General features: G+C 29.2%; 1 long non-coding RNA gene across 1 annotated transcript; it reads left to right on the forward strand.

Moving 5' to 3' along the window:
- Positions 1-7,584: 7,584 nt before the first annotated feature.
- LOC112726687 (uncharacterized) lies at positions 7,585-11,205 on the forward strand. Its single transcript, XR_003165358.3, has 3 exons — positions 7,585-8,026; positions 9,512-10,018; positions 10,974-11,205. It is a non-coding gene; the product is annotated as an uncharacterized lncRNA (long non-coding RNA).
- Positions 11,206-20,590: the final 9,385 nt, after the last annotated feature.

Consider the following 20,590-nt stretch of genomic DNA (forward strand, 5'->3'; position numbering starts at 1 on the left):
ATACAAGTCTTTTTGGCATACAAGTTTATACAAGTTAACCCTAACTTAATAAAATTCACTTTTATAATGCAAGAAAGAAGAAGAAGAATTTTGAATTATACAAAACTTATCAATACACATACACCAAAAATTTTTAAACAATATAATATAAATGACTTGTATAAACTTGTATGTGTAAATAACTTGTATGTGAAGAATAATTATTAAGAATATAATATCTAATTAGTACTGTCTTTTTTATTTGAATTAATTTTAATTTGCAAATTACTCAAGTTTTATCTTATTATATTTTGATTTAATTTTTTAAATATCTTGTTTTGTAGGTGTGGCCATCAATTCTGTTATGCTTGTGGAAAGCCATGGAATCAGTACCATGGTTGTACATAAATAGATATCACTAAGAATTTTAATAGTTCATCAACTACTTAGATTACAAGTGACAGTTTTACTATTTTCAGAAGTTAAGAAGTTTTTGTGAAGTTGTAATGCATAATGATTTTGTTGTTAATTATGCTCTTTTAAGTACTTATATTATCTAACTAATTTGACTCTGTCATTTTTAAATCTCACAAGATATCATATTTGGTTATTTAATTTATTTTTTTGATATGGTATTTTAAATTTTAATTAAGATATTTGTATCTAATTAATAAGATATATTTATATTTAAAGTTTTTTTCTTTTAAATTAATAATATAATCTGTTTTATGTTTTTGAATCAGTTTTTTTTTTAAAGAAAAAAAAAAACCTTAACTGAAACATTGGATCCGGAACCTTTAAAAATTAGTTACCAAACATTGTTGACTATTAATATATCTAATTTTTTTTAATCTAAATCTAAACATTTCTTATCTTTACTTAAATTTTAGAACCAGTAGAATTTATCTTAGATAATAAATATGATTGATGTGTATATATATCACATAACAATTATCTAGGTTGTTTTATTTCTTAGTTTAGTTCTTGTATAGTCACTTTCTCTTCAATTCTTGAATCATTTTTTTTTATCCTTCGTGGTATTTTACATCTACCTCAAACTAGTGAGGTGACTATTCGATAAACGATTTTGAATCTTTGATCTCTTATCATTGAATTTTTTTTTTTTATATATTCTCTTGACCTAAAAAATAAATGGTGATAGATCATATTTTATCCTCTAAAATTAAATTCAAAATTTAAAGAATCTAAATTCTCGATAAACTTGAGTTGTTTTCTTTAATCACTTCTTTAATTCCAACTTTTTGCATCAAAGTCAGGATGACATTAAGTATTGATGGCAATAATTAATTTTAACAATGAAAATCCAAAGGTTAAGATGATGAAAGCACATAACAATGGCATAGAGTTACTTTTTTGTGGAAGATACTGGGATTTCAAGTCATTGTGGGAGATATTTGTGGCTTCATGTCTCAGGGACAATATTGTCATTGTGTCTTACCATGATTCAAAATGCAAGGTTGAGTATGGACCTTAATATTTTTGTTCTCTTCTTTCACTTGAAGTGTTCAAGAGATGACAGAAAGTGATCAAAGGTTGTAATACTCCAATTTTAGATAAACAATTGAATAAGAACCTTATTCATGTTGATGATGATGAAGAGAATAGCGATGTGAAAGAAGATGCTATAATGGTGATTGAATCAAATGATGATGATGTTGATTATGAAAATATATAAAAAAAATAAAAAAATAAAAATTGGGGTAAGAATGTTTATTAGAATTTACATAGGCCGTGATCAATTTTTAAAAAGATATTTTGAATTTAGCTTTTTTAACTTCATATATGAATTATGAATTTTAGATTTTTTTTTATTTTTTTTATAAGCTTAGTATTGTTTCTCATTTGCATAAGCCATGGTCTTTTTTATTTTGAGGCCAAATTTTTTTTTTTTTGTATAAGAGTGATAAAATAACTTTTAAAAATGAAAGAAGCCATATTTTTATACTTTTTAAAATATATTGAATTAACTTTTCTAAAAGTCAAAAGCATTTTTTTAAAATGGTACTAAACACACGTAATCTGACTTTTTATAATTTAAAAATAAAAAATAGCTTTTGTTACTTCTTAAATAAAGGGTAAGTTTGGATTGACTTTTAAAAGAAGTACTTTTTTTTTTAAGTTTTTAAAAAAGATCTTATTTAATCGACAAAAATTATTTCACATTTAGATAGACTTTTTAAAAAGAGTTTTTAAGTATTAAAAACGTTTTTACTTTTGCTTTTTTAATAGAAGTATTTTTTTTAAAAGATGTATGCAAATATGTTTTAAATTGAATAAAAGTACTTTATTAAAAAAATACTTTTTCACTAAAAAAGTCAATCCAAACTAGTACGAACTCTTAGTTCATAAAAATGACTCGGATATATAGTATTATTCTTTAAAATTTGATTAAGATATTTGTAACTAATTAATAGGATATATTTATATTTAGAAAAAAGGATAAATAGATCTTTGACCTTTTAATATGCGGACATTGAAGTTCTATACAGATGCACACGTGGGAGAGTTTTTAAAATAGAACAAATTAGACTTAGATTTTGAAGAAGTTAGGAACTTAAATGTATTTTTATATCATCAGGAATTCAAATATTTACAGACCAAAAAATTAAGAAACGATTTATTCTTTTCTCTTGTATTTAAATATTTTCTCCTTTAAATTGATAGTGCTTTATCTTTTTGAATTAGTTTTTATTTTTTAAATACAATGTATCCATAACTAACTTTTAAAAATCAGTTAGGAAACATGAGTGACTATTAATATATCTAATCTTTTTTGTGTTATCTAAATCTAAATCTAAATTTTCTTGTCTTTATTTAAATTTTAGGAACGACCGAATCTATTTTAGATAAGAGTAATATTACACATTTAAGTTTTTTATGAACCAAGTTTAATCAAATTAAACAATAAAACTTGAAATAATATTAATCATAATTGATTGACTTTTGTTATGTTAGACTAATTTAATTAGACTTAATTAATAAAAACTTAAATATGTAGTATTATTTCTTAAATAATAAATATAATTATTGATATGTATATAACTATATATATAACATAACAATCACCTAGATCAGACATCAAAAAATATGAGAGACACCACATTATCATAGATTGTTTTGTGCCCAGTGTAAAGTTGCATGGCATGGTGGAATGGAATGTGGGGAGTTTATGAGTTTGAATGAAAATAAAAGAGCAAAGGAAGATTTATGGTGATGAATCTTGCAAAGATTAAAGAGACGGAGAAGGTGTTCTAAATGCAGAATCTATGTTGAAAAGAATGAGAAATGTTCACACATTTTTTGTAGATTTGGTTAATTTATTTTTAATGAACAATTAGTCTTTTTTTTATGGCTCTATTTCTTTTAATTATGTTTATGTTCACAATTTATTGATCGATCAATTCTTAATGAAAAATTATGATTCTGTTTTTCAGTTCATCTTGTATCATCATAATTTATCTTTATAATTTAAACTTGACTAATTATCATTATAATATCATTTCGGTTTAATTACTCTGTTAGTCCTTCAATTAGGTCTCTATACTTTTTTTCTTTTTAATTGGATCTCTACACTAATTTTTTTTTTCAATTAAGTCCCTCTTAGTAGTAATTAGCTTAATTTTATAGGGACCCAACTAAAAAAAAAAGAATTGGTATAGGGACCTAAATAAAAGGAAAAAAAAGTGTAGGGATCCAATTAAAAAAAAATTTGGTGCAAAGGACTCAATTAAAAGGAAAAAAAAGTATAGGGACCTAATTGAAAATTTCGTAAAACTATAGAGACCAACAGAATAATTAAACCTATCATTTCTAATGAACAATTAGATAAAAGATTTTTTTAATGTGAACTTGTTTGATTGTAATAACAGCCCAAGTCTTTTTATCTTATTGATTAGAGATTTAATTAATTAGGAGAATGCTCTTTTTCGGTACAAATTTTTAATGTTAATGTTTCTTTATTTATTTTTTATTTTGTTTCTTTTAATTATGTTTATGTTCGTAATTTGTCGATTGAGCATTCCTAATAGAAAAATGATGGCATTGTTTTTTTTAAGAATAAGCATAGGAAGTTAAAATTTTAATTAGTTAATATTAATTATTTTAGATGGTTAAATTATGTTTTAAACTTTTTTTTTTTTAGGATTTATTCTTTAGTCTTAGGATATAAGATTTAGAAATTTAAAGTTAAAAATATATAATTTATAAAAAAATGGCTATTTGGAGGATGGAAGTGGGATAGAAGTTGATTACTAATTGAACTCTTGATTAATTACGGTTCTATTCTTTAAATTTGAACTCAACTCATGTTTCTCATAACAGCTAGCATAATCTTATATTTCATAATTTGAACTGGACTAATTAACCGTATAGTATCTAATTAGTACTATCTTTTTTATTTAAATTAATTTTAATTTGCAAATTAATTTAGTTTTATTTTATTATATTTTGATTTAATTTTTTAAATTTCTTATTTTGTAGGTGTGGCCATCACTTCTACTAGAAATTTTAATATTTCTCAACAATTTAGATTGCAGGTGGCAGATTAACTATTTTCATTAGTTAAAATTTGTTGTATAGCTGTAATGCATGCTAATTTTGTTGTTAATTATGTTCGTTTTAAGTACTTATATGTTATCTAACTAAGACCCAACAAACAACTTAATTAAATTTTAAAAAAAATAACTTAAATAATAAATATTTATATTAAAAATAATTTATAAATAAATTATTTTATATTTAATTTTTTAGTTTTAAAATTATTTATTTAAAAAAAATAAAAAAAATTTAATAATTTTTTTTTAAATTTCTCTATAAACAATTAAATAACTTTTTAAAAAGTTATACTTTATCTTTTTTATAAGGACAATTTTTTAAAATAAATTATTTATATTTTAATTTTATCGAATTACAACATTTAAGATTATATACGCCAATACAATTTTTATATTTTTATAAAAATCACAATAAAAAATTAGCGAATTAGGTTCACACATAAACCGCCACAGGGATATAATGATTTACGAGTATAGGGAGCTAATGAAAATTTTGTACAATATGTACAATAGAGATTTATTCTAGAAATATAACCATTAGTGTTACATTTTTTTGTCAGCTTTTGAGATGAATAGTTTCTTGACATGTCATTTAAACATAATAAAAAAGAAATCGCCACACCCCTGCCGCAATTTCTTTACAAACTACAAAAATGCATAAACCGCAACTAGGTATGGAGTCTCCAACCATCCTATTCTTTCATTCTTCTTCCGCCGCTGCTGCTTCCGTCAACCTTACTCGCCCCACCGATGATCATAACAACGATGACAGTAACAGCAAGGTGGTTGTTGACTTCTTCTCCGATAACAGAAAAAAGGCACAAGAGCAGCAGCATGTTAAGCCCAACATCTCCGTCAAGAAGGAGATTCCTCACCATGATGACTGTCACCAAAGTTTATGTAATTAATTAATTAACTAACATAGTTTTTTTTTCATTTAATTAAGATAATTAATTATGTGGTAATAATAATAATTATGTGTTAATTATATGATCTCATACGGTTACATTAATGCAACAACAGCAACAATAACAAGTAGATGATGAGGTTGTTGAAGGAAAAGTAGTAGGGGGAAGGGGAAGCCAGACAGTTGCTTGATTCAGAAAACGATCAAGCTTCAAGCATCAGATTCTTCTTCCGATGAAAGAACACGATCCAGCACACCTCACGCCCAAGTTGGAATCAGGAAAGAACGAAAGGGAAGACAGTCCAGATTCACAATCACAAGCTTGGAGTCCCGTTCCCAACAAGCTCCAGAAACCCAACTCCACCATGGACCAATCCTCTTCTGAAGCCTCCATAAGAAAAGCCCGTGTTTCAGTCCGTGCTCCCTCAGAAGCTCCCATGGTATCTCCCTCTTTTTATTCGTATGGATCAACTAATTAACTAACTTGTCTGACTCAAGCATAAATCGCTATACTCCTATCACAATTTATGTATTTTTGGAATTCGTAAAAAAATTATTGGAGAGGTGTCGCAGTTTTTTTTTATTGTGTTTAAACGTAAATTACTGCATCTCTCTAGCAATTTAAATATGAACCTAATTTGGTGATCTTTTATCACGATTTCTATAATAATGTAAAAATTGTATTTGCGTATGTAATTTTGAGATATTGGAATCCGATAAAATTAAAATGCAAATAATTTATTTTAATAACTTATTTTTTTATAAGTTAAAAAAACTATTTATAAACTTATTTAAATTAGTCTTAATTTAATTTTTAATTTTTTTAAAAATCTTATGAGATAAATATTATATTTTTATTAAATTATACTTGTTTATTTAATTTATTTGATTGATACGGTATTTTAAAAATTTATAACGATATTTGTAATTAATTAAAAAGTATATTTATATTCAAATATTTTTTTTAATTGATAATAATATGTTTTATCTTTTTGAACCGTTTTTATTTTTTATGAAACAATGTATTCATAATCATCTTTTAAAAATCAATTAGAAAACAGTTATCTAAATCTTTTTTGTGTTAATATATCTAATCTTTTTTTGTGTTATCTAAATCTAAATCTTTTTATCTTTATTTGAACTTTAGGATGGTAAAATCTATCTTATATCTTAGAAAATAAATATGATTATGGATGTGTGTATATATATAACATAACAATCACTCAAGTGAGTTATTTTCTTTCTTAGTTTAGTTCTTGTATAGGCACTCTCTCTTCTTCAATTCTTGAATCATTTTTTGTTCCTTATAATATTTTTCATCTGCAATAGAGGAGTGAGGTGACTACTCCACAAATCTGAGTTGATTTTTTTAATTCCAATTTTTAGCATCAAGGTCAAGAATGGCATTAAGTATTGACGGCAATAATCACAATACTAATAATGAAGATCCAAAAGTTGAAATGATGAAACCACAGAAGAATGACGTAGAGCTACCCTTTTGTGGAAGATGCTGTGATTTCAAGCCATCGTGGGAGATGTTTAAGACTCTAAAATGTGGCGATAATTTTTGTAGGTTTTGCATGCATGAATACGTTGCTTCATGTCTCAGGGACAATATCATCATGGTGCCTTGTCCTGATCCAAAATGCAAGGTTAAGTATGGACCTGAATACTTTTGCTCTCTTCTTCCATTTGAAGTGTTCAAGAGATGGCAGAAAGTGATTAAAGATTGTAACACTCCAATTTTAGATAAACAATTAGACAAAAATCCTATTCATGTTGCTGATGATGAAGAGAATAACGATGTCAAAGAAGATGCTTTTAAGCTTACAGTTTTTCATTTGTATAAGTCATAATCTTTTTTTATTTTGAAGTCAATTTTTTTTAATAGGAGTGATAAAATAATTTTTAAAAAAGAGATAAGTCATATTTTTCTACTTTTTCGAATGGAAAATACTTGCATAAAGAATTTGGATCCTCTAAAATTTGAATTTTATTTTAAAAAGTGAAGCTTATTTTAAAAAGTGAAGCGTGAAAATTCTGTTTAACTCTGTTTGGTTCACATAAACCGAACCGGATCATGCTTAATTTTTTTTTAAATTGCTGATACGACGTCGTTCAGCAATCCTAAACTCTACCTTCTCCTCCCTCAACGTCACTCTTCACTGAAGCTCTCGAGCTCTCTCATCTCTCTCGCTGTCGCTCATTGCTCTCGCACCCAGCTCTCTCCTTCTCTCGTCTCCGGTCTCCCTCACTGTCTCCGGACTGGCACTCAAGCTCATCGTTGCTCTCTCGGCTCCGGTCTCTCTCACGGTCTCTGGTCTCCCACTCAGTCTCGCTCGCTCGCCTTCCCTGCCTTCGTCGTCACCGACGGCAGAAGCAGCAGATCCCGGGACTGGTCGTCATCGTCTCTCCCTGTCTCGTCACCGTCTCGCAGTCAGTCCCACGCCTTCGTTGCGCTCGTCGTTGCCGGCGGCAGAAGCAGCAGGTCCCGGGGCTTCCTCCTCGCTGTCAGCAACTCTCGCCGTCAGCTTGCTTAGCGCAACCAGAAGCTGGTCCTGATTTGGTGAGTCCCAACAAATTCCCCTGTTCTTTCCTTTCCTGTTTTGTTGCTGGGTTTGATTTTGCTGCTGAAAATATCACTGAACTACTCTTTTTGTTGCTGAAAATAATCACCGACGTGAATTTGTTACTGATTATCACTGAACCATCCATAATTTGTTGTTGAAAATATCACTGAGATAGATTTTTTGTTGCTGAGACTCATCACTGAGATGAATTGGTTCCTAATTATCGTAACTGAACTTTGATTTTGTTACTGTTTTACTCAAATAATTACTTAGCTAAATCTTTTTGTTGTTGAAAATCATCACTGAGTTGAATTTGTTAATGATTGAACCTTGAATTTGTTAGTGATTGAACCTTGGCTACAATTTGTTAGTGATTTGTTAGCTAAATCTTGTTTGTCTTTATTTAAATTTTAAGAACCGAAGAATCTATCTTAGATAAGAGTATTGTTACACATTTAAGGTTTTTTTATGAATCAAGTTCATTCATGTTAAACAATAAGACTTAGAATAATGCTAGTCACAACTAACTGATTTTTGTTATATTAGACTAATTTGATTAGACTTAATTAATAAAAAATTGGAGTGACTTCCCTTCCACCATTGGGTTGCCTACTTGCTGCAAGAACCTTGTTCGGATTCCATGAGAACGGTTGTGTCTCGAGAATCAACAATGATGCCCAAGGATTTAACAAGAAAATCAACTCAGCTGCAAAAAATCTCCAAAAGCAACTTCCTGATCTTTGATATTTACAAGGCTCTCTATGACCTTGTTGAATCCCTTTCAAAATTTGGTGAGACTGGAATACAATAATCTCATACATGGCATTCATGTCTTGGTGAAAAATCATATTATCTAATCTTCTAATTAATCTGTCTGATTTAAAATGTTCAACATCCTTATTGTGCAATCCAAAATCACTAGGAGCTTGCTCCAGTGCAACTCTCTCTCTTTCAGATTTATGACATTGGAAATGGATTTGGCCATTTTGGTGATGTAAGTTTGCCTAACTTTTGTGTCAACTACCATGTGCTGTGATTTTTATAAACATCTTTGCATAATAATTTGATTGTTTTGATTAATAATTTGATTATCCTCTCTATTGTCTTTTGGCCAATCTTTATGATGATGTCATCTCATTTGTTACTAGATTTCAAGCATAGTGGACATTGTAAGAGATAATAATAATTGCATTCATTGAAGATCCTGATGGTTATAAATTTGAACTTCTGGAAAGGGTTCTCTCTCACGAACCTTTAATGCTTCGAGTGGGTGATCTTAATCGATCCATCGAATCTTATGCAATTTCATGTTGGTTTATAGTCTTGTATCTTATTTTCTTTTTGGATCAATTACTTATTTATGTTTATTGTGCTTTTGAATTCTAAGCTGTTGTAAGGTTCAATGTTGCTCTTGAATCAACCTGTTCTGTGTTTGCTTCACTCTGATATTTTAATGGCTTCTCTTCTTCCCTTTTTGGCAGTATACCATAGCAATCATGGGTTATGGCCGAGTTGACATACAACTACAAATGAGATGTCTAATAAGGGCGGTTACAATGTAAAGGAAATGTCCTGAACCAAAATGCAAAGGAATCTTGGAGCCTCAGAATTGCATATCAATAATTCCAAAGGAAGTGTTTGAAAGATGGGAGAATGCACTTTGTGAGAATCTTGTTCTTGCAACATCAAAGAAATTCTATTGCCCTTTCAAGGATTGTTCAGCAATGTTGGTGAATGATGATGGGAATGAAGTTGTGACTTGTCCCGAGTGTCCACATTGTCATAGATTGTTCTGTGCACAGTGTAAAGTTGCATGGCATGGTGGAATGAAATGTGGTGAGTTTATGAGCTTATGAGTTTGAATGAAAATGAAAGAGAGAAGGAAGATCTTATGGTGATGAATCTTGCAAAGGCTAAGAGATGGAGAAGGTGTTCTAAATGCAGAATCTATGTTGAAAAGAATGAGGGATTTCGCACATTTCTTGCAGGTTTGGTTAATTTATTTCTAATGAACTATTAGTTTTTTTTTGGCACAATCTTATAATGTTAATGTTTCTCTTTTCTCTGATTATAGCTCTGTTTCTTTTAATTATGCTTATGTTCACAATTTATTAATTGATCGTTCCTTAATGAAAAATCATGGTTCTGTTTCTCAGCTCATGTTTCTTGTACCATCATAATTTTATCTTTATAATTTAAACTTGACTAATTATCAATATAATATCATTTCTAATGAACAATTAGATAAAGGATGTTCATAATGTGAACTTGCTTGATTGTAATAACAGCATAATCTTATTATCTTATTGATTAGAGATTTAATTAATTAGGAAAATGCTCTTTTTTGGCACAATTTTTTAATGTTAATAATTTTTTTTCGGTTCTGTTTCTTTTAATTATGTTTATGTTCGTAATTTGTTGATTAAGCATTCCTAATGAAAAATAATGGCATTGTTTGTTTTAAGAATAAGTATAGGAAGTTAATTTTTTAATTAGTTAATATTAATTATTTTAAATTTTTAAAATTTTTTTTAGACTTTTTTTAGAATTGATTCTTTAGTCTTAGGATATTTTTTTTGGTAACTTTTTTTTTTGGTAACTCTCTATATTCTAGTCTTAGGATATAATATTTATAATTTAAGATTTAGTTTAAAAAAATGGAATTTAAAATAAAAAATATATAATTCATCAAAAATTGGCTAATGGAAGGAGGGGCGTGTTTTGAACTCTTGATTTAATTACGGTTTTATTATTTAAATTTTAACTTAGCTCATGTTTCTTATAATAGCATAATCTTATATTTCATAATTTGAACTTGACTAATTAATGGTATAGTATCTAATTAGTACTGTCTTTTTTATTTGAATTAATTTTAATTTGTGAATTACTCAAGTTTTGTTTTATTGTATTTTGATTTAATTTTTTAAATTTCTTGTTTTGTAGGTGTGGCCATCACTTCTGCTATGTTTGTGGAAAGCCATGGAATAAGTACCATGGTTGTATATAAATAGATATCACTAGCAATTTTAATATTTAATCAACTACTTAGATTGGAAGTAGCAGATTTACTATTTTCAGAAGTTAGAAGTTTTTGTGAAGTTGTAATGCATGCTGATTTTGTTGTTAATTATGCTCTTTTAAGTATTTATATTATCTAACTAAATTGATAGTACTATCTGATTTATCTTTTTGAATTAGTTTTTATTTTTTAAAATAAAAGAAAAAACTTAACGAAAACAATGTATCCATAACTAACCTTTAAAAATCAGATAGAAAACATGGTTGACTATTAATAATTTAATATATCTAATTTTTTTTGTGTTATCTAAATTTAAATCTAAATCTTTCTTGTCTTTATTTAAATTTTAGGAACGGCAGAATCTATATTTAATTAAGAGCAATGTTACACATTTAAGTTTTTTTTATAAAACAAATTCAATCAACTTAAACAATAAAACTTGAAATAATGCTAGTCATAATTAACTGATGAGTAAAGTATTGTTTTTGTCCTCAACGTTTGGGGTAAATCCTATTTGTATCCCTAACGTTTAAATCGTCCTATTTTTATCCCTAACGTTTGTAAAAGTGATTCAATGTTATCCTGCCGTCAATTACACATCATGAACGCTTTAGTTTGAGTTTTAAAAATCACTTCTTGAACTTAGAATACAAATGTCTGGGATAGAATCGATGATCCACTCCGAAAAATAACTCATTAAAAGTTAAAACTAATTCCTACAACATTTACATAATTCACTCTTTTAGGGACATAATTGAATCTAAACACAAATAGTAGGTATAATATTAAAATCGAACACATCTAAGTGAGGCCTAATTGAAAATGAATACATCCAAATGAGAATAATTGAAAAATATAATCTGATTTGTTAGTATAATTGATAGTAGGATAACATTGAATAACTTTTATAAACGTTAGGGATACAAATAGGACGATTTAAACGTTAGGGACACAAATAGGACTTACCCCAAACATTGGAGACAAAAACGATACTTTACTCTTAACTGATTTTTTTTATGTTAGACTAATTTAATTAGACTTGATTAATAAAAATCATAGTTATCTTCATGATCTTCAAGTAGTCTTGTGTGCTATTTGCATGGATTCAAAACCATTCCAAGAGATTTTCATCAACCAAAACTGTAACCACTCATTCTGTGATGAATGCATTGCAAAATATGTAGCTGCAAAGATTCAAGAGAATATATATAAAATGTGAAGTGTCCTGAACCAAAATGCAGAGGAATATTGGAGCCTCAGAATTGCATGTCAATAATTCCAAAGGAAGTGTTTGAAAGATGGGAGAATGCACTTTGTGAGAATCTTGTTCTTGCAACATCAAAGAAATTCTATTGCCCTTTCAAGGATTGTTCAGCAATGTTGGTGAATAATGATGGGAATGAAGTTGTGACTTGTTCTGAGTGTCCACATTATCATAGATTGTTCTGTGCACAGTGTAAAGTTGCATGGCATGGTGGATTGGAATGTGGTGAGTTTATGAGTTTGAATAAAAATGAAAGAGAAAGAAGATCTTATGGTGATCAATCTTGCAAAGGCTAAGAGATGGAGAAGGTGTTCTAAATGCAGAATTTATATTGAAAATAATGAGGGATGCTCACACATTTCTTGCAGGTTTGGTTAATTTATTTCTAAAGAACAGTTAGTCTTCTTTTTTTTTTTTGGCACAATCTTATAATGTTAATGTTTCTCTTTTCTTTGATTATGACTCTATTTCTTTTAATTATGTTTATGTTCACAATTTATTGATTGATCATTCCTTAATTAAAAATCATGGCTCTGTTTCTCAGTTCGTATTTCTTGTACCATCATAATTTATGTTTATAATTTAAACTTGACTAATTATAAATATAATATCATTACTAATGAACAATCAGATAAAGAGAAATTATAGCGTACAAATGTGAAGATACAGATATGCTCTTTGGTTCGTTACATAGTTGACGCGTGGATCTCTGCCGGTAGTTGGGGGAGCAGCTCGCTGACGTTACTGAACGGCTTGCAGAAGCTGCAGGACTGGTTTAAATTGGTCCAGATTGTAGCTAAGCTGGTGGGGGATGGTGATTCCGGGTCAGCAGAAGAAATCCGTTGAACGGATATGATGAATAAACTTGCCTTTTTGGGCCCCTTATCTTGAAATACTATGGGTGGGCCGGGGGTTAGGTTGACTCTCTAGGAGATTTTGGTGCTAGGGGACTGTAACCCAAAAAAAAAAAAGTAAATGGAATGATAAATTCAACACTTCCATGTCAACGTGACCGTTTTTTATGGTGGTGAAAATGTTAATAATTTGTAAACATCCTATTAAGGTTTAATCATTTTGTTATTTGTAAAATTTTCAATTAGGTGTGTATATCTTTTTTTCTTTTAACTGGAGACTTGCACCAAATAATTTTTTTTAAGTAGGTCCTTTTTAGCAGTAATTATGTTAATATTTTAGGTATCGAACTTAAAAAAAATTAGTGCAAGAACCCAAATAAAAAAAGGAAGGACCCAATTAAAAAAAAATTCGGTGCAAGGACTCAATTAAAAAAAAGTACAAAGACTTAGTTACAAATTTTGCAAAACTATAGAGACCATCAGAAAAATTAAATCTTCTTTTAAAAAATGCAGTGAAAATATGGAAATAGAGAATAAGACATAGCATTATACGTTCGGAATATTTTTAAGGTTTAATTACTCTGTTGAGGCATATAGTTTGGAAAAATTTTCAATTAGAACTCTATACTTTTTTTTTTTTCTTTTAATTGGGTCATTGGCTCTTTGCATCCATTTTTTTTTCATTCAGGTCTCTTTACAGTAGTTGGCTTAATTGTATAGGCATCTAATTAAAACAAAAGAAATAGGTACAGGAACCCAATGAAAAGGAAAATAAAGTATAGGGACCCGAATTAAAAAATAAATTGGTGCAAGGACTCTATTAAAAGGAAAAAAAGTATGGAGACCTAATTCGGAATTTTGCGAAACGATAGGAACCAACAAAGTAATTAAACATCTTTTTAAGTATATATACACTATGTTTAGGTAAATAACGAATCGGTACCGGAAAGATTTTGCAATTGATAAAATAACACCAAAATAAAGTAATATTTTTTGTATTTATATATTTTATATTTAATTATTTAAAAATAAAATATTTTATTGCCATCTAAAGTATTGTGTATTAAATTATTGTGTATGATGACGGTTTCTTACTCTGTTACTGTGGATGGTCAACCTCATAGCTATTTTAAGCCATGTAGAGGGCTGTGACAAGGTGACCCTCTCTCTCTCCCTATCTATTTCTATTTTGTGCAGAAGGACTCTCCCATCTGCTCCACAGAGGAGAACAGAGACAGAATATTTCTGTATTGAAACTCAATCACAGATGTCCTAGAATCAGTCATTTATTTTTTACAGATGACTCTATCCCATTCAGTCGGGCCTCGGAAGGAGATTGTCAGAACTTACTGAGTATTCTGCAAGTATATGAAGAAGTCAGTGGACAAGTGGTTAACTTAGATAAATCTTCAGTCTTTTTCAGCAACAACACTCTAATTTGGACTCGGGACCGGTTAGCAGAGATATTACAAGTTTTCCATGTCGATAATCAGAACAAATACCTTGGCTTGCCTTCGGTTGTTCAGAGATCGAAAAGAGCAACATTTAATTACATAAGAGACAAGGTAAATCAAAAACTACAACACTGGAAGAGAGCTCTCTTGTCTTCGAGTGGCAGAGAGGTTTTGATCAAGGCAGTAGCCACAGCGATTCCATTATACACTTTGAGTTGTTTCAAGCTACCAGACACCCTAATGGAAGATATACAATGTTCTATGCTCAATTTTTGGTAGGGCCAAAAAAGGGACGAAAGAAGAATACATTGCATTGGGTGGAAAATTACATGCAGACCGCGGGCTTAAGGAGGACTGAATTTCAAAGATTTAAAGGCCTTCAACCTTGCAATGTTAGCAAAGCAAGGATGGAGACTTTTAAAGCGGCCAAACTCCCTGCTATCAAAGATGTACAAAAGTAAATACTATAAATACACTGATTTCCTAAGAGGAGAAGCAGGAAACAACCCATTATGGGACTGAAAAGTGTATTAGAAGGAATGTATGATGACGGTTTCTTACTCTGTTACTGTGGATGGTCAACCTCATGGCTATTTTAAGCCATGTAGAGGGCTGCGACAAGGTGACCTTCTCTCTCCCTATCTATTTCTATTTTGTGCAGAGGGACTCTCCCATCTGCTCCATAGAGGAGAACAGAGACAGAATATTTCTGGATTGAGACTCAATCACAGATGCCCTAGAATTAGTCATTTATTTTTTACAGATGACTCTATCCCATTCAGTTGGGCCTCGAAAGGAGATTGTCAGAACTTACTGAGTATTCTGCAAGTATATGAAGAAGTCAGTGGACAAGTGGTTAACTTAGATAAATCTTCAGTCTTTTTCAGCAACAACACTCTAATTCGGACTTGAGACCGATTAGCAGAGATATTACAAGTTTCCCATGTCGGTAATCAGAACAAATACCTTGGCTTGCCTTTGGTTGTTCAGAGATCGAAAAGAGCAACATTTAATTACATAAGAGACAAGGTAAATCAAAAACTACAACACTGGAAGAGAGCTCTCTTGTCTCCGAGTGGCAGAGAGGTTTTGATCAAGGCAGTAGCCACAGCGGTTCCATTGTACACTTTGAGTTGTTTCAAGCTACCAGACACCCTAATGGAAGATATAAAATGTTCTATGCTCAATTTTTTGTAGGGCCAAAAAAGGGACGAAAGAAGAATACATTGCATTGGGTGGAAAATTACATGCAGACTGCGGGCTCAAGGAGGACTGAATTTCAAAGATTTAAAGGCCTTCAACTTTGCAATGTTAGCAAAGCAAGGGTGGAAACTTTTAAAGCGGCCAAACTCCCTGCTATCAAAGATGTACAAAAGTAAATACTATAAATACACTGATTTCCTAAGAGGAGAAGCAGGGAACAACCCATCATGGGATTGGAAAGTGTATTAGAAGGAAGAAAAGTCTTAGAAAAAGGCCTACTGTGAAAAATTGGAAGAGGTATCTCAGTAAGGATCAGAGAAGATTCTTAGGTCAAGGAATTTACTACAATTACTCCTAATTCTAATGTCAGACCAGAACCAAGACTAATTTGGGTTTCAGACCTCATATTACCAAACAGACAATGGAATCAGAGAATGGTTCAGTCCAGAAATTTCTCAAGCAATTATACATACCAATATACACAACGAAAAAAATACTGTTACTTGGATGAAGGAAAAGAATGGCTGCTACTCTGTGTCCTCAGGTTACCATATAGCCTTTCAATTCAATCATCCCCCAATTGATTTTCTACCTGAACAGTGTAAAATCAAAAAGCTATGGTTAGAAATCTGGAATTCAAAGAGTCAACCGAAGACAAAAACCTTTATATGGAAAGCCCTCCATGAAGGATTACCTGTGAAAGTGAAGCTCCACTCAAGAATCCCTTCAATCAGTCTAATTTGTCCTCGGTGCAACGAGCAAGAAGAAACAGTGGTACATTGTTTATGGATGTGCCCGGACTCGAAGGAAAGCATGGAGACTAGCTAGACTTCCATCGCCGACTCACGAAGTAGAAACATGGAAATGGTGGCTTGAATTTCAAAACAGCATCAAAGGAGGCAATAACACAGTGGAGAAGGAGGAATTGGCCGTGAATCTTACCTGGCAGAACTGGAAAGTTAGAAATGAGTTGATATTTGAGCAGCGAAGGAAGACTCCATGGATATGTCTTGAAGAAGCTCGAAAGACAGCAAGTGAGAGACCAAGAACATGTTAAATCCCTAAAATTGAGTCCCTTGTAATAGCACAGGTTTTGTCTTTTGGTGGAACTTTTCCTTTTCTTCCCTTTTGTGTGTAGTCTAATTGAACCTTTCTCTTTCTTAATGAAATTTAATTACCGTTGAGAAAAAAAATCATAGATAATAAACATGATTATAGATGTGTATAACTGTATATATATAACATAACAATCAATTTGGTGAGTTGTTTTCTTTCTTAGTTTAGTTCTTGTATATGCACTCTCTCTTCTTCAATTCTTGAATCAATTTTCTTTCCTCACGTATTCCTCATCTGCAGAAGAATGAGGTGACTACTGACAAATCTGAGTTGGTTTCTTTAATTACTTCTATAATTCTAAATTTTTGCATCAAATTTAAGAATGGCATTAAATATTGACCGCAATAATCACAATATTAATAATGAAGATCCAATGGTTAAAATGATGAAACCACATAATAAAGGCATAGAGCTCTCAAGATGCTATGATTTTAAGCCATCGTAAGAGATGTTCGAGACTCTAAAATGTAGCCACAATTTTTGTAGGTTTTGCATGCAAGAATACATTGCTTCATGTCTTAGGGACATTATTGTCATTGTGCCTTGTCCTGATTCGAAATACAAGATTGAGTATGGACTTGAACACTTTTGCTTTCTTCTTCTTCTTGAAGTGTTCAAGAGATGACAGAAAATGATCAAAGATTGTAACACTTTAATTTTAGATAAATAATTGAATAAGAACCCTAATCATGTTGATGATGATGAAGAGAATAGCAATGTCAAAGAAGATGCTACAGTGATGATTGTATCAGATGATGATGATGTTGATTATGAAATCCTATTCATGTTGATGATGATGAAGAGAATAGCGATGTCAAAGAAGATGCTATAGTGGTGATTGAATCAGATGATGATGATGTTGATTATGAAAATATCGTCGACAAGAAAAAGAAGAAGAATAGAGAAATGTGATAGGAATGTTTATTAGAATTTGTATAAGTTATGGTCAATTTTCAAGAAGATATTATAAATTTAGCTTTTTTATTTCATATTTGAGTTGTGAATTTTAGTTTTTTTTTTTTTTTTAAGCTTAGTATAGTTTTTCATTTGCATAGGCCATGGTCTCTTTTACTTTTATTTTGAAGTAAATTTTTTTTTAATATAAGTGATAAAAAATAACTTTTAAGAAAGAGAGAAGTCATATTTTTCTATTTCTTCGAATATTTTGAATTAACTTTTTTGAAAGTCAAAAGGATTTTTTAAAGATGGTACGAAACATGCGTAACATGAGTTTTCATAATTTAAAAGTAAAAAAAAAAAAAATAGCTTTTGCTACTTCCCAAACCAAGGGTCAGTTTGGATTAGCTTTTGAAAAAAATATTTATTTTTTATTTTTAAAAAGATCTTTTTTTAACCAACAAAAATTATTTTATATTTGGACAGACTTTTTAAAAAGAGTTTTTAAGTATTAAGTACTTGTTTTGACGCTATTAAATCGATAATTGAAAAAGTTTTTTTTTTATTTTTTAGTGTGTTTGACAAATTCTAATAGTAAAAGTAAAAGTATTAGAAAAAAAAACATCTTTTTCAAAAAGTTACAATTTACATCTTTTTTAAAAGACCTTTCTTCCTTAAAAAAAGATATTTTTCACATAATAAATGAACAAAAAAAAACTTTTATCTTATTTTACTCAAACATAATTAATTGATAAAAAGATATTTTTACATGAGATATCCAAATATAAAATCACTTTTACTTTTATAAAAGATCTTTTAAAAAAATATCGTTTGAAAAAAGATCTTTTTCGAGAATGGTGCCAAGCAAGCCCTAAAAACGCTTTTGTTTTTGCTTTTTTTTTAATAAAAGTACTTTTTTAAAAGACGTATCCAAATATGTTTTAAATTGAATAATAGTACTTTATTTAAAAAAAAAATATTTTTTCACTAAAAAAACCAATCCAAACTAGTACGAACTCTTAGTTCATAAAAAAGACTTGGATTATAGTATTATTCTTTAAAATTTAATTAAGATATTTGTAATTAATTAATAAGATATATTTATATTTAGAAAAAACGATAAATAGATCTTTGATCTTTTAATCTGCGGACATTGGAGTTCTCTAGGATTTGAAAATATACTTAAGTCCTGACATTTTCAAAATCTAGACATATGGATCCCTCATATTCACTTGGATCTATCAGACCTAATAGAAAAATCAAACGTGACTCCCGTTGTATGACCTGATCGATACGGATACACACGTGGGAGAGTTTTTAAAATAGAACAAATTAGACTTAGATTTTGAAGAAGTTAGGAACTTAAATGTATTTTTATATCATCAGAAATCAAATGTTCACATACCAAAAAATTAAGGATAGATTTATTCTTTTCTCTTATATTTAAATATTTTCTCCTTTAAATTGATAGTGCTTTATCTTTTTGAATTAGTTTTTATTTTTTAAATACAATGTATCCATAACTAACTTTTAAAAATCAGTTAGAAAACATGAGTGACTATTAATATATCTAATCTTTTTTGTGTTATCTAAATCTAAATCTAAATTTTCTTGTCTTTATTTAAGTTTTAAGAACGATAGAATCTATTTTAGATAAGAGTAATATTTTACATTTAAGTTTTTTATGAACCAAGTTTAATCAAATTAAACAATAAAACTTGAAATAATATTAATCATAATTGATTGACTTTTGTTACGTTAGACTAATTTAATTAGACTTTATTAATAAAAAACTTAAATATGTAGTATTATTTCTTAAATAATGAACATAATTATTGATATGTATATATATAACATAACAATCACCTAGATCAGACATCAAAAAATATGAGAGACACCACATTATCATAGATTGTTTTGTGCCCAGTGTAAAGTTGCATGGCATGGTGGAATAGAATGTGGGGAGTTTATGAGTTTGAATGAAAATGAAAGAGCAAACGAAGATTTATGGTGATGAATCTTGCAAAGGCTAAAGAGACGGAGAAGGTGTTCTAAATGCAGAATCTATGTTGAAAAGAATGAGCGATGTTCACACATTTTTTGTAGATTTGGTTAATTTATTTTTAATGAACAATTAGTCTTTTTTTTTTGGCTCTATTTCTTTTAATTATGTTTATGTTCACAATTTATTGATCGATCGATTCTTAATAAAAAATTATGATTCTGTTTTTCAGTTCATGTTTCTTGTATCATCATAATTTATCTTTATAATTTAAATTTGACTAATTATCAATATAATATCATTTCTAATGAACAATTAGATAAAAGATGTTTTTAATGTGAACTTGTTTGATTGTAATAACAGCCAAGTCTTTTTATCTTATTGATTAGAGATTTAATTAATTAGGAGAATGCTCTTTTTCGGTATAATTTTTTAATGTTAATGTTTCTTTATTTTTTTATTCTGTTTCTTTTAATTATGTTTATGTTCGTAATTTGTTGATTGAGCATTCCTAATAAAAAAATGATGGCATTGTTTCTTTTAAGAATAAGCATAGGAAGTTAATTTTTTAATTAGTTAATATTAATTATTTTAGATGGCTAAATTATGTTTTAAACTTTTTTTTTTAGATTTATTCTTTAGTCTTAGGATATAAGATTTAGAAATTTAAAGTTAAAAATATATAATTTATAAAAAAATGGCTATTTGGAGGATGGGAGGTGGGATAGAAGCTGATTACTAATTGAACTCT

This window comes from Arachis hypogaea, chromosome 12 (genome assembly GCF_003086295.3).
Source record: "Arachis hypogaea cultivar Tifrunner chromosome 12, arahy.Tifrunner.gnm2.J5K5, whole genome shotgun sequence".
Classification (NCBI taxonomy): domain Eukaryota; kingdom Viridiplantae; phylum Streptophyta; class Magnoliopsida; order Fabales; family Fabaceae; genus Arachis; species Arachis hypogaea.